The sequence below is a fragment of the Mobula hypostoma genome, chromosome 27 (assembly GCF_963921235.1).
Source record: "Mobula hypostoma chromosome 27, sMobHyp1.1, whole genome shotgun sequence".
Lineage (NCBI taxonomy): Eukaryota > Metazoa > Chordata > Chondrichthyes > Myliobatiformes > Myliobatidae > Mobula > Mobula hypostoma.
The window spans coordinates 36,182,370-36,191,325 of record NC_086123.1 but is presented as its reverse complement, the minus strand read 5'-3'; positions in this window follow the sequence as shown (position 1 = coordinate 36,191,325).

Here is an 8,956-nt window from a genome sequence, read left to right as displayed (position 1 = left end):
AAAGACTTGGACAGATTAGGAGAATGGGTAAAGAAGTGGCAGATGGAATACAGTATTGGGAAGCATGTGATCATGCACTTTAGTTGAAGGAAAAAAGGCGTAGACGATTTTATAAACCGGAAATGAATTCAGAAACCAGAGGTGCTAGTCGCAGTGCATGATTCCCTACAGGTTAAGTTGAAGTTTGTAGTAGGGAAGGTAATTGCAATGTTAGCATTCATTTCAAGAGGACAAGAATATAAAAGCAAGGATATAATGCTGAGGCTTTATAAGACATTGGTCAGACCACACTTGGAGTATTGTCAACAGTTTTGGGTCCTTTATCTAAGAAAAGATATGCTAGCATTGGAGATGACTTGCATGAGTCTGATTGTAGGAACTAAATGGTTAACATATGAGGAGCATTTGATAGCTTTGGGCCTGTATTCACAGGAACCTAGAAGAATGGGGCGGTGGGGGGGTGGGGGTAGACATCTCATTGAAACTTACCGATTGTTGAAAGGCCTAGAGAGAGTGGATAAGGATATTTCCTATCGTAGGTGAGTCTGGAACCAGAGAGCACATCCTCAGAACTGACGGACATCCATTGAGAACAGAGATGGGGAAAAATTTCTTTAGCCTGATGGTGGTCAGTCTATGGAATTCATTGCCACAGATGGTGTGGAGGCCAAGTCATTGAGTATATTTAAAGTGGAGTTTCTTAATTGTTCAGGGTGTCAAAGGTTACAGGGAGAAGGCAGGAGAATGGGGTTGAGAGGGATAATAAATCAGTCATGATGGAATGGTGGAGCTGACTCAATGGGCTGAATGGCCTAATTCTGCTCCCGTGTCTCATGGTGTAAAACTGAAATGAATGATATTAAATGGTACTGGGACCTACAGGCAACGTCTGGTGTTGCTCAGTAACTTTGTAAGATGACATGTTTTCCCTCTCCCTGCGGGTCCAGAGGAGGTTTACAGGAATGAAAAGGTTAATGTAGGAGGGGCATTTGATAGCTGAGCCTCCCCTCACTGGAATGAATGAGGAGGGAAACCTTGCTGAAACCCACCAAATATTGAAAAACCTTGATAAAATGAGAGGTTATTTCCAATTGTGGGGGAATCTAAGACCAGGAGGCAGATAGTCAGAACACAAAGATGCCCCTTTAAAGCAGAAATGAGGAGGAAATTCTCTAGCCGGTGGGTGATGAATTGCCACAGACAGCTGTGGAGGCCAAGTTATTAGGTACATTTACAGTTGGGGTTGCTAGTGTATTTGTCTACTCCTTATCCATATATATGGACACAAATAGTTTAATCAAATTTCAGTTTTGATTTAGTTATGATTTGACAAATTTTTGGTTGCCACTATGAGGGATGATATGAATACATTTCCCTGTTCTGTTTTTTTCCCAATCTCGGGCTTCTGGTTTCGATATAAAACATTTCTAAATCATGTATATTACAAATGGTCAGAGATTTTCTTAATTTGACATACCACCATGCCAATTTAATGACTGTTCTGATACACTGTCAGAAGAGGCATCACCACATTTACTGTCCCTGCAATATTATTGAGCCAGATTGAAGCTTTAGACCAGTGGTTCCCAACCTTCTCCATGCAGTTGATGCTTTCCATTAACTGAGCTGGACAATCCATGCCAGGGTGAAGGGAAAGAGCTACGTTTTAATCAGGGCACCAATCGAGATTTTGAAGGTAGAATTTCGCGGCAGTTTTCTGAGTTGAGGAGTGACCAATCAGCAAGAGGGATTCATCAGAAAGATAGCACAGGTGTGAGCAGAGTGACCATTCTTATGGGTGTGTCTGTCTGAGAGTGAGTAGCTTTGGCTCCTCAGGCTTAGGCGAGAGCAGGTTTGGGTGAGATCAATTGTCTTGTAAGTTACTCTCTCTGTCTTATTTGCTCATTCCTCATCTATCAGTGCACAGTATAGTGAGAATGACTCAGGGACAGTGTTCTGTTCTGTGTGTGGGATGTGGGAAGTGTGGGAGAGCTCCATTCTCCCGGATACATGGGCTTGCACCAGGTGCACCAACTGCAGCCTCTGAGAGAACGTATTAAGGAACTGGATCTGCAGCTCGATGACCTTTGACTCACACAGGAGACTGAGGAGGTGATAGACAGGAGCTGCAGGAGGTAGTCACCCCTAGGTTGCAGAAGACTGGTAACTGGGTGACTGTCAGGAGAAGGAGGGGAAATGCACAGGTAGTACAGAGTACACCTGTGGCTGTTCCCCTTAATAATAAGTATACAACTTTAGATACCATTGAGGGGATGACCTACCAGGGGGAGCCATAGTGACTGGGTTCCTAGCACTGAGTCTGGTGCTGTGGCTCAGAAGAGCGGAGAGGTGAAGAGGACTTCAGTGTTGATAGGAGATTCTATAGTCAGAGGGACAGAGATGAGGCTTGGCGGTGTGATAGAAACACAAATGCTATGTTGCCTCCCCGGTGCCAGGATCAGGGTTGTCTTGGATTGGGTCAATGGCATTCTCAAAGGTAGGGTAGGCAGCCAATAGACTGGTCCTGGACTTAGTTTCCATCTGGCATAGTTTGCATTTTGTTGTTTGATTGTTTGTGGTTTTTGTATTGATATATTTATGCTCTATTCTTGGTTGGTGCGGCTGTAACGAAACCCAATTTCCCTCAGGATCAATAAAGTATATCTATCTATCTGTCTATCTATCAAAGGTACTGGTGCAGATTCACACCAATGACATGGGTGGACAAGGTGAGGAGGTCCTGGAGAGAGATTTTAGGAAGCTTGGTAGAAAGTGGAGAAACAGGAGCTCCAGGGTAGTAATCTCTGGATTGCTGCCACTACATGCCAGTGAGGGTAAAAGCAGGATGATTTGGCAGATGAGTGCATGGCTGAGGAATTGGGGCAGGGGGCTGGGGTTCACATTTATGGAACATCAGGATCTCTTCTGGGAGAGGTATGACCAGTACAAAAGGAACTGATTACACCTGAATCTGAGGGGTTGGGTCCAATATTCTTGTGGGCAGGCTGGCTAAAGTTGTTCGGGTAGATTTAAACCAATTTGGCAGGGGGTTGGGAATTGTAGTGATAGTGCTAAGGATGAGGTAGTTGGTTTACAAACAGGGGCAGTGTGTAGTGAGACTCCTAGCAAAGAGAGGCTATTGATAGGGCAAAATTGCAGTCAAAAGGACTAGTTGCAATGTAAAAGGTGGACAAAATTGAAAAGGGTGAATACAGGACTGGAGGTGTTGTATTTAACTGTGCACAGTATATGGAATAAGGTGGAAGAATTTGTAACACAGTTACAGATTAGCATGTATGATGTTATAGGCATCACTGAATAATGACTGAAAGAAGATTATAGCTGGGAGCTTAATGTCCAAGGATACACATAGTATCAAAAGGACAGGCAGGAGGCCAGAGGGGGTGGAGTGGCTCTGGTTTAAAAAATGAAATCAAATTATTAGAAAGAGGTGACATATGGTTGGAAGATGTTGAATTGTTGTGGATAGAGCTAAGGAACTGCAAGGGTAAAAATACCCTGATAGGAGTTGTATACAGACCCCCCAAACAGTAGTAAGGACGTTGTCTACAAATTACAATGGGAGATAGAAAATACATGCCAAAAAGAAAATGTTACAATAGTCATGGAGGATTTCAATATGCAGGTAGATTGGGAAAATCAAGTTGCTGCTAGCTCCCAAGAGGGGATTTCTAGAATGCTTGTGAGATGGCTTTTTAGAGCAGCTCGTGGTTGAGCCCATGAGAGGATCAGCTGTTCTGGATTGGATATTGTGCAATGAACCAGAACTGATTAGAGAGCTCAAGGTAAAAGAACCTTCAGGGGTAAGTGATCATGATATGAACAAACTCACTCTAAATTTTGAGAAGAAGCTAATGTCAGATGCATCAGTATTACAGTGGATTAAAGGGAATTGCAGAGGCATGAGAGGCAATTGGTCAGACTTGATTGGAAAAGAACACTGGCAGGGATGACGGCAGAGCAGCAATGGCTGGAATTTCTGGAAGCAATTTGGAAGGCACAGGATATATACATCCCAAAGAGGAAGAAGTCATCTAAAGGAAAGAAGACACAACTATGGCTAACAAGAGAAGTCGAAGCCAAAGAGGGCATATAATAGAACAAAAACCAGTAGGAAGTTAGAGAATTGGGAAGCTTTTAAACACCAACAGAAGGCAACTAAAAAGTCATTGAGAAGGTAAAGAGGAATATAAAAGTAAATTGGCCAATAATATTAAAGAGGATACCAAAAGTTTCTTAAGATGTATAAAGTGTAAAAGAGGAAAGTGTGGATATCAGACCACTGGAAAGCAATGCTGGAGATGTAATAATGGGGGAACAAGGAAATGGCAGATAAACTGGATAAGTATTTTGCATTAACCCACAGTGGAAGACACCAGCAGTATGGTGGAAGTTCCAGGTGTTGGGTTCATGAAGTGTGTAAGTTACTATCACTAGTGAGAAGGTTCTTAGGAAGCTGAAAGGTCTGAAGGTAGATGAGTCACCTGGACCAGATGGTGTATGCCCCAGGAGGTGGCTGAACAGGTTGTGGAGGTATTAGCAATGATTTTTCAAGAATCGTATATTCTGGAATGGTTCTGGAATATTGGAAAATTGCAAATGTCACTCCACTGTTCAAGAAGGGAGAGAGGCAGAAGAAAGAAAATTATAGGCCGGTTAGTCTGACCTCAGAGGTTGAGAAGATGTTGGCGTCAGTTATCAAGGGTGAGATTTTAGGAAACTTGGAGGCACCTGATAAAATAGGCTGTTGTTACATACTTCATGGATATCTTGTGACTGTCTTGTGAGGATGATGTAATTGTCTTGCGGAGGTCACATGATGTAATTTTCCCACCGACGTGAGGTCACATGATGACCTGTTCTCACGAGGTATATAAGTGTAGACCCCTGGTGACGCAGTTAGCTTTTCCAGTTAGAACGTCAGCCAGATACTCTTGCTCCGCTGCATATTTGCCTTATGACGCAGTTTTGATTTAAAACAGAGTTTCACGTTCTATTGTAAGGTACAAAAGTGTTGGGCTGGCAGTTTAACCAATCGCTGCCAGGTTTGTTGATGTATCTTTTCAGTAATATTGGAGAGTGAAGACGGGAACCTGAAGGAGTCATTCAGCAGTTTTGGATAGGATCGACCATTATTGAATTCGTTCAAGAAAGAGTGATCTGCATGAGATAGCCTCTGCTAAAAGTGGCAGAAAAGGCTGTGCAGTATCTAGTATCCAGAGGGAAAGGTCAGTGCCTTTAAACCGTTTTATTTCCGTCGTCGTGAATCCTGCAGACAAGGCAGGATCCGGCTGGGGTTGGCAGTGACGTTGTGTCTTCGAGGAATTCTTTACTTCAGGAAAGTCTCTCCTAATTGGACTGTCGAGCTTACCATTCTAAGAACTGTGTTTGAATTTACCACTTTAAGAACTGTTTTCGCATTTATCGCTTTAAGAACTAGTACTGAGTGACGGTTTGTTAAATGGCCACATAGCAGTTTACTTCCGGTTAAGATTTTCGTTTGTTTATTTTTTTAATATTGAGCAGAGTTTAATAAATGTTTGATTGCTTTTATAAAACCTGACTCAATTATATATTGCTGGTGAACGCAGCAGGCCAAGCAGCATCTGTAGGAAGAGGCGCAGTCGACGTTTCAGGCCGAGACCCTTCGTCAGGACTAACTGAAGGAAGAGTGAGTAAGGGATTTGAAAGCTGGAGGGGGAGGGGGAGATGCAAAATGATAGGAGAAGACAGGAGGGGGAGGGATAGAGCCGAGAGCTGGACAGGTGATAGGCAAAAGGGGATACGAGAGGATCATGGGACAGGAGGCCTAGGGAGAAAGACGGGGGGGGGGTGACCTAGAGGATGGGCAAGAGGTATATCAGATGGCATGAACATTGACTTCTCTAACTTCCGCTAGGCCCCACCTCCCCCTCGTACCCCAGCTGTTACTCATTTTTATGCACACATTCTTTCTCTCACTCTCCTTTTTCGCCCTCTGTCCCTCTGAATATACCTCTTGCCCATCCTCTAGGTCACCCCCCCCCGTCTTTCTCCCTAGGCCTCCTGTCCCATGATCCTCTCGTATCCCCTTTTGCCTATCACCTGTCCAGCTCTCGGCTCTATCCCTCCCCCTCCTGTCTTCTCCTATCATTTTGCATCTCCCCCTCCCCCTCCAACTTTCAAATCCCTTACTCACTCTTCCTTCAGTTAGTCCTGACGAAGGGTCTCGGCCTGAAACGTTGACTGCGCCTCTTCCTACAGATGCTGCTTGGCCTGCTGCGTTCACCAGCAACTTTGATGTATGTTGCTTGAATTTCCAGCATCTGCAGAATTCCTGTTGTTTCAATTATATATTCATTGTTGCTGGTCACGTGACACTGTAAGCAGTATGGTTTCCTCAAGGAAAAACCTTGCCTGACAAATCTGTTGGAATTCTTTGAAGAAATATCAAGCAGGACAGACAAAGGAGAATTGGTTGATTTGGATTTTCAGAAGGCCTTTGACGGCGTGCCACACACAAGGCTACTTAACAAACTACAAGTCCATGCTGTTACAGGGAAGATTCTAGCATAGATAAAGAAGTGAGTGTCTGGCAGGAGGTAGAGCAGGAATAAAGGGAGCCTTTTCGGATTGGCTGCTGTTGACTGGTGGTGTTCCACAGGGGTCTGTGTTGGGACTGATTCTTTTTATGTTATATGTTAATGATTTGGATGATGGAATTGATGGTAATATGAATACAAGTGGAGGGTCAGATAGTTTTGAAGAAGTAAAGGAGGCTACAGAAAGACTTGGACAGATTAGGAGAATGGGCAAAAAAGTAACAGATAGAATACTGTTGGGAAGTGTTTAGTAGAAGAAATGAAAAGTTTGACTATTTTCTAAATGGAGAGAAAATAACAAAAAAACTTGGGTGCAAAGGGATTTGGGAGTACTTGTGCAGGATCCCCTAAAGATTAATTTTCAGATCGAGCTTGTGGCAAGGAAGGCAAATGCAATGTTAGCATTCATTTCCGGAGGACTAGGACTAGAACTTTCTTTGGCAGTTGACCGGGCATGACAGCGCAAGCGTGTGTAAGTTGGACTGTGAGGCAACGGAGTGTTTAAAAGAGAGCAGTTTGACGGAGCGGGCAATAATGTAGCGGGTGATGGAGTAGTGGGAGACAGAGTAGGAAGGCTTTGGCTCGAGAGGCTTCGGTGAGCAGAGGCTGAGAAAGAGCTTCACTCCAAGTGAGGTAAGGCCGGGTAAGCTCCTTTAATAAATCTAATTACCCTAAGAGTAGGTAATGGAGGCAGCAGTTAGGGCAGTTGAGTGCTCCGTTTGCAGGATGTGGGAAGTCAGGGCGAGCACAATCATCCCTGATAACTACACTTGTAAAAGATGCATCCAGCTGCAGCTCCTGACAAACCGAGTTAGGGAACTGGAGCTGGAGCTGGATGAACTTCGGATCATTCGGGAGGCAGAGGCAGAAATAGAGAGGAGTTACAGGGAGATAGTCACCCCTAAGAGTCAGGAGACAGGTAGCTGGGTGACTGTCAGGAGAGGGAAGGGGAATAGACAGAATGAGCAGAGCACCCCTGTGGCTGTTCCCACCAATAATAAGTACATCGTTTTGGATACTGCTGATGGGGACGACCTACCAGGGACAAGTTGCAGTGATTGCGTCTCTGGCACCGAGACGGGACCCTCAGCTCAGAAAGGAAGGAGGGAAAGGAGGAGAGCGGTAGTGATAGGGAATTTGATGGTTAGGGGGACAGATAAGAGGTTCTGTGGAAGAGATCGAGAATCCCGGATGGTCTGTTGCCTCCCTGGTGCCAAGGTCCGCGATATCTCAGATCGAGTTCTCAGTATTCTCAAGAGGGAGGGTGAGCAGCCAGATATCGTGATCCATGTAGGGACCAATGACGTGGGTAGGAAGAGTGAGGAGGTTCTGAAAGGTGAGTTTAGGGAGTTAGGCGCCAAGTTAAAGGACAGGACCTCCAGGATTGCTACCAGTGCCATGTGCAGGCGGGTTTAGAAATAGTAAGATAGCGCAGATCAACACATGGCAGAAGACATGGTGCAGGAGGGAGGGCTTCAGGTTTATAGATAATTGGGCAGTTTTCCAGGGAAGGCGGGACCTGTTCCGGCAGGACGGTTTACATTTGAGCTGGAGGGGGACAAATATTCTTGCAGGTAGGTTTGCTAGAGAGGCTCCAGTGGATTTAAACTAGATACAAGGGAGGAGGGGAACCAGAGTATAGGAACAGATGTAGGGGAGAGGGAAGATAAAGAAAATAGTAAAGTTGTTTGTACCGTTAGTGATAAGCAGAGAGTAAGAGGTGGAAAATTCCTTAAATGCATTTATTTTAATGCTAGGAGCATTATAAGAAGGGTGGATGAGCTTAAAGCATGGATTGATACCTGGAAGTAAGATGTGGTAGCTATTAGTGAAACGTGGTTACAGGAGGGGTGTGATTGGCAACTAAATTTTCCTGGATTTAATTGCTTCAGGTGTGATGGAATCGGAGGGGCAAGAGGGGGAGGTGTTGCATTGCTTGTCAGAGAAAATATAACAGTGGTGCTCTGGCAGGATAGATTAGAGGGCTCGTCTAGGGAGGCTATTTGGGTGGAATTGAGGAATGGGAAAGGTGTAGTAACACTTATAGGGGTGTATTATAGACCACCAAATGGGGAGCGAGAATTGGAGGAGAAAATTTGTAAGGAGATAGCAGATATTTGTAGTAAGCACAAGGTTGTGATTGTGGGAGATTTTAATTTTCCACACATAGACTGGGAAGCCCATTCTGTAAAAGGGCTAGATGGTTTGGAGTTTGTCAAATGTGTGCAGGATAGTTTTTTACAACAATACATAGAGGTAACAACTAGAGAAGGGGCAGTGTTGGATCTCCTGTTAGGGAATGAGATAGGGCAGGTGACGGAGGTATGTGTTGGGGAGCACTTCGGGTCCAGTGA